At 46.2% G+C, this 6489-nt stretch overlaps 1 protein-coding gene across 11 annotated transcripts in view; it reads right to left on the reverse strand.

Annotated features, from left to right (window-relative positions):
• The window catches only part of SESTD1 (SEC14 and spectrin domain containing 1), a 61249-nt gene extending 55384 nt beyond the window's left edge, over positions 1-5865 (reverse strand). Inside the window, exons 1-4 of one of the 11 annotated variants that reach the window (XM_064451721.1) lie at positions 5085-5488; positions 4055-4161; positions 2379-2438; positions 1593-1695 (exon numbers count right to left, since the gene is read on the reverse strand). The gene's annotated coding sequence lies outside the window, so the exon portion shown is untranslated. The other 10 variants (XM_064451722.1, XM_064451723.1, XM_064451728.1 and 7 more) reach the window with 10 other exon arrangements.
• Positions 5866-6489: the final 624 nt, after the last annotated feature.

The following is a 6489-nucleotide window of genomic DNA, read 5'->3' on the forward strand; positions in this document are numbered from 1 at the left end:
TCAAAAGACAAACAACTGCATCAATGAGTGCAACTGTTGGCAGTCTGAAGCAAATGAAAAATAAGTTTCCTCTGGGGTGCAAGATTAGAACTTCTTGTTCCTTTTGCAACATTTATATAAGAAAACAATCTAAAACCTCGTAACAATACAAATCCTTGGCATTGGTTACAAGTGCATGTGGCTCAGGCCCTCAGAATCACTTCTCAGCCCAATTTAGTGACACTACAACCAAACGGAAACAGAGAAAAATGCTCTTCTAAACTGAAAGCCACATAGAATGGCAAGGGGGTATGAAAGGGCAAGAGATTGTTTGAGAGGAAAGGTAGGGTGGGGTGCACAGGCATAAACATAGCAGACAAAAGCAGTCATGCTTTTCAGGTGGAGAAAACTAACCCAAAACAAAAGAAAACAAATGAGAGGCTAATAAAAACTGCTTACAAATCTCTGGAACTTTGGGTTTGATACCGGACCAAAAAAATTCCCAGCTCAAGAGTAAGATTTTTGTGTGGACCTTGGAACATCCTGAACAATTTCCTCTGTATTTTTGAAACAAAACAAAGAAGAAAACCCCGAAAAATTATGGTAGTAGCTTCCCCGCTCCTCACTGCACAAGGTAGATGCAACAAGGATAATGATAAAAGGTCCTTCCTAAGGAATAAATAGGTAATTTGAGAACTTCACTTATCTTAACCAAACATGAAAGTAGAAGAGACTGAAAAATGCCAGATCTGGTATATGCCAGACCTTGTTAATTCACATTTTTAAGTTTCAAAATATTTCAGAATTACATTAATTCATTTTTATGTAAAATAAAAATAATTATCTATGCTGTCCTTGAACTACTTTGTGCAAGAGAAATAAAACTTTAACTTACACAGATGTCTTGAGTGTTTGTGCTCATGTTAAAAAGTTCTGAACATTTCAACCGCAAACCACAAATTGAATTGGCCACAGTAACCAAAGCACCTCTCCTGCTCTCCCACTCCCTCAAAACAAAACATATAGCATTCAACTATCATAAATAGTCACATTCAGAGAATATAAAATCAGGCTCTCTAAACTGCTACCTGGAGTATCTTGCATAGATGTAACACTCATACATTTTCCACTGATACTATTTTCTAGGGCCAAATTAGAATGCAACATGAAAGAATTAGCACACACTATGCTAGCAGAGAGAAAAGAGACAGCCACAATCCACACTGAGGGTATACCGATTAGAAAGAAACCATTGCTTTTACTAACACCTCAAAGTAGATAAGCCATGGCACCTTTTGTCAACATATTACATGTCCCTCTCCCTTAACAAGGGACATTTATTTTTTCAAGTTCAGCTGTACATATCATTTAGTGACTAAAACATCAAGTTAACATCAAAACTGTTTACCTTCTTCTTCCAACACTTTTTTTTTCTCCCCCCTTCTGGCCTTATTTAGTCTGGTCAACATTTATCCTTCATCATATCTCTCTAAGAACACATCTCAGATTCAACTCTGCTAACACAGTAGGAATTTAGCTTGTCTCTGAATTCTCACATGCCTACTGCATCTATCTCCCTTGAATCACTGATTTTGCAAAGCCCTAAGTCATACCTTCATCTCCTCTTAACTATTGTAATTTCCTTCTTAATGGGTTCTTTATGTCCCAGCGTTCCAAACTTCAGCTTGTCCAAAATGCAGCAGCTCATCTTCTCACCTAGAAACAGGAAAACAACACTCCATATTGATTTTCACTTGCTTTCTCGTCGGGTTTAGAATCTGCTGTAAGGGTATCCTCACTTCAAAATCTCTCACTCTCATTTAGTCTAAAGAGCAAAAAGCTTTGCCAGTGCAATTTTCTATTTGCTCATTCAAGGTGCACGAGTCTCTCATCTCTCTTCTGTGCACAAGCTTATCAATCCCAGAGCAGCAACAATCTACCTCAATGCTTTTAAAACTTCTTTCCTTACTCGAACCCACAACCACAGCTCCCTCTCTACATCAGAATTCACATATCTCCAAAGTTATGCTTAAACATCCTCCAATACCTTTGCAGACACTACCCTCTGTGTGAGACACTAATGCTATGTGAGACACACTAACAGAAGCTGCGCTATTATACAGTATCTAAGCCAAACTACGTAACACAACTTTAGTATCAGAAGCCTTGGTTATGTTATAGCACCTTTTAAAGATTTTTAAAAGTCACAAGATGAAAACAAAGTAAAGTAGGTAAGTTAAAGGAAGCAGGAGTTACGGCCTCAATAAGTTTGTGCAAAACCAGCTGCAAAAATACTGTTCTATGCAGTGTATTCATCAGTGTCAATGCTTCATAAGAACCAAATATATTGCGTGAAATTTTTAAAGATCTTATTTTTGGAAAAGGTTGATCTTACTTACCATTGGTACTGGAATACACCGTCTGTTAGGGATACAAGTTTGAGCTTCAGATCCCAAATTCTGCAAATTTAAATAAAAAAAAGTATTTGACCATATATTTAGATGTTAATACTCAATCTAAGACTTTATTTCCTTGGCAGTGGAAAACACGGGTTTATTACAAAGCTACAAAGTGGGGGAGTCAACATTTCCATTATATAGTCACAAATAGTTGTAAGCTAGGAATTCCAGTTGAGTGGAACAGCAGGAATCCCGTATTTTCTACCAAAACATATGGTAGACATCAACATTGTTTATAATTAGCAGGCAATGCTCCTGAGGCAACACCGGAAGCAGTGGGAAAGTAACAAGAACCAGAATCCTTGTAGTAAGTTTTCAGTCAGAGGTAATCTACACAGAGTTTTAAGCAAAATTGAAAAATACAACAGTATTAGTGGGTTTTGTGAAGAGAGGAAGAAGGTATTCCTACAAATTAAGTTAATCACTGCTATAAAATTTAAAAAGCAATTTATAACTTGAATTAAAAAATGTAAATAATCCCTTTTTGTATTAGAATATGCAGAACTAAGAGGTAAGCAAACTAAAACCTCAGCAAATGCTTTAAGACTTGTATGAAACCTTGTAACTGGTCAAAATCCACCCGCCAACGAAAACCCCAAAACCCAAAAATAGTGTATACTGTGTTACAGGCAAAGCCAAGACGCTAAACACTCAGTTACTCAGATGCAGCAGTCATTACAGTAACCTCTCTCGCAACAAGTTTTTAATTTAAAAAAAACCCCACACTTATATTACCAGATGCTTTCTAGTCAGGCAAGTAAACTAGCAGCCTCAAAAAGATAGAGAGAAGGCAAGAGTACACACCCATAGATCAGGAACAAGAATATCAATAGCCAAGCACTCACGACAGCTTGAGCAGACATGCAGTGGAAGTCCTGCAACATCATTTCTTACCCCTACAAGACCCTAGGGTAGGCTTTGCCTACTTTATCAGAAACTACATATTGAAGGTGTTCTGTATTTCCCCAACTGCTTATAGCAGTGGGGAATAAATGTGGTGTTCTTCACACCCTATTCCTAAGGTCTCCTGATAGTTTTATAGTACTGTATTGAAGTGCACCATCAATGCATCTAGTCTCTTCCATAAAAGTACCTCCAGTTCCCCTCCCTACTACCACTCCCAAGAAGCAGCCAACTGCAACTGAGCTGAACTTCACCTGACTCCTTAGTTTCACTACTGGGAAATAAGAAAACCATGTACCTTTCCCATTTACATAAGCATTACCGAAAAATGTAATTCCATGGCCAATTTAGAATTACAGCCTACAACCCCACGAGACATCATGGCACTGCTTCTTGTACAAAATTTTTAAATAAATATTTTTTTCTTAATTTTTCTTCACTTTTGTTTCTAGGAAGACTGATGTCAAAGATAATCTAAACTGCAAATAAAGTATCATCTATTAGCATACTACTTTAGGAAAAACAGGTGCCTGAGGTGATTTTATGGGATTCTTTAAGCAGCAATCTATGATGTAAAGAATTGTGAAAAATCCTAAAAATCCATCACTAAAAGAACATGATTGGTCCTAGTTTTGGTGAGGTTTCTTGGTTTGTTTTTTTAGCTAGTTTTGGTTTTTCCCCTCTGACAAAGCAAAGCATGATCAGCACCTTACCAGCTAGCAGTAGGCCTCGCTGACCAAGCTTCAGTTCTATTCTGTAGTCCACCTTCCCCCTTTTATCCTTCTTAAGTTTCTGCTTGGTATAGACAGTAGGACTCGGACTATAAAAACCCACATTCAGAAAAATGAAAGCCCTTATTAGCATGGAAGTTCATCTCCAGCAGTATTCCTACAATGTAATAACAGCATTATTTACTATACACTGAATCTTAGCAGACAATGTCACGGAATGGGGAAAGAGGGGAAAAAACCCAGCACTTCCTCATCACAGTGAATTTTAACATGGGAGGCAAAGTCAACATCCAATCGTTAGGACAATGCAGACACTGCAATACTAAAAACACAGAGGACCATTCCTTTGGGATGAAGAAAGATGAAAGAACAACTGACGAAAGCACCTACTAATATCCATCTATGTAAACCTTACCCATTTCGATCATTAAAAAAATTACAAAATTCAAAATACAAAGAGCCATTCTCCACCAACATCGTCTCCGGTCTTTAACAGTTGCTTCCATACACTCATACAAATTCTTTTTAAAAAGGGTGCTTTAGAGCACCTCGTTCCTACGACTGCCTGGCTAAAAAGCTCTGTTGGGGGGCAGCAAGGGACGCTACAGCTACGGGGAGAAATACAAAATCGCTAGACAATGGAGCTGTCAAAAATCCAAGCAATGGCAACCATGGCTCTGAGCAAGCACCGCTCCAGCAGTGAATCAGCTTCCCGACCAGGCAGCGCTTCCAGAAACCCCGGGGGCCAGGCCGTCACACGGCCGTGACTCGCCGCCGCCGCGCTGACCAGCGGCCACGCACCGGGAAAAACCCCGCCAGAAGCCGAGCGGACCGGCGAGCCGGCTCCCGCCCCCGACCGGGGGGCTCTCCCTCGACCGAAGCCCTCTTCCTCCTTCCCGAGCCCACCGTGGCAGCCGCACAAAGGCAGGCCCCAGCGAGGCGGCAGCGGACACCGGGAGCCCCACCACCACGGCGGCCACGTATGTAGCGGCGGCACGAACAATACCCAAACCTGTTGCGCGGGTTCCCCTGGGCTGCACCGACCGGCCGTGCCCCCGGCCCGGGAGCAGCCGGCTGGACCCACAAAAGGGCAGCGAAACGGGACGGAACCGGGGGGGCGGGGGGAAGGCGGCAGCGAGCTCTGCAGTCAGCCACCAGGTACCCCGTTAGCCCGCCCGCCTGCCGCGGGGATGCGGCACCGGCCAGGGCGGCCGGGCGCAGCAGGGTTGCCCCGCCGCAAGGCCAGGCCGCCGCCCCCCGGGAGGGCCTGGAGCCAGCCGCCGCCCGACAGAGCGGGGCGCCCCACTGCTCCCACGCCGCCACCCAGCGAACAAAGCGCGGCCAGGCCGCAGAGCCCGCGCTGCGCCCGGGGCCTCCCCTCCGCGGGGCGAGGGAAAAGCTCCTCCGGGCGCGGCTACTCACCCGGCTGCGGCGCTCTGGGTGTCTGGGCTGGGTAAACGCCGGCTGCGGGGGGGGCGGGGCGGCGCCTAGACCCACCCGCTCCGGCCCGGCTGCAGAGGCTGCCCCAGCCGCCTCGTACCGCCTTGCTGGCCCGGCGACAGCCCCCGGGGACGGGGACGGGGGCGGGGACGGCTCCGACCCGTCCCCTGTCGGCAAGGAGTCAGCGAGCTCCGGGCGCTGCCGAGCCCGCCTCCGCTCCCCTGCCCCCGCCTCAGCCCGTCCCCGCCGGCGGGGCGCGGAGCCGTTGCACCGCCCGACCCTCCCGCGGAGCCGCCGCGGCAGCTGCGCCGGGCCTGGCCTGGCTCGGCTCGGCCGAAAGACGGCAACGCGGAGCCCCGCCCCACCCCACCGGGAGACAACGCGCCGCCGCCGCTACCCCGCTAGGCCTCGGCCCCGCCAGGCACCGCCCTGCCCGGCCCGGCCCCGCCTGGGCCCCCTTCCCGCCGCCCCGGCTGCCGGTCAGACACTGAGGGGCCATCGTAAACATCCAGCGTAGGACAGGCCGGAGTCTGACCGACTTCAGATTTTTTAGCACTAGCAGCCCTGTTAAGATAACAGTAGTCGTGCTTTACTATCGGGAGATAACAGGTGCGCGAGTGCGTGCCTTGAGTGCAAGTCAAATCAATCACAGGTGAACACTGGTCATTGATAGTGGCACAGGCTGATGTCAGCGTCCACCGGTGCCCTTTGCCATCAGTGTTTCAGGAATCACAACACTAAGGTGTGTTTTGTTTCCCCTGTGCTGCAGCTAATAACCAATTGTCTGTCCAAACTACTGCACAAACATCCTAAAACTCTTGTTATGCCAAGACTAAAATAACACAAGGAAAAATGTAGAAAGAAATGCTGTGAAGAAAGCCAGCCAGGACACTTGTCTCACTTTCAGTCTAACTGCCCTAGGTCAAGTTGCTGTCAGTCTTAAACCTCCTGCCAAACGCATCGTTTTCAGGCCGCAT

This window comes from Phalacrocorax carbo, chromosome 5 (assembly GCF_963921805.1).
Source record: "Phalacrocorax carbo chromosome 5, bPhaCar2.1, whole genome shotgun sequence".
Classification (NCBI taxonomy): Eukaryota; Metazoa; Chordata; class Aves; order Suliformes; family Phalacrocoracidae; genus Phalacrocorax; species Phalacrocorax carbo.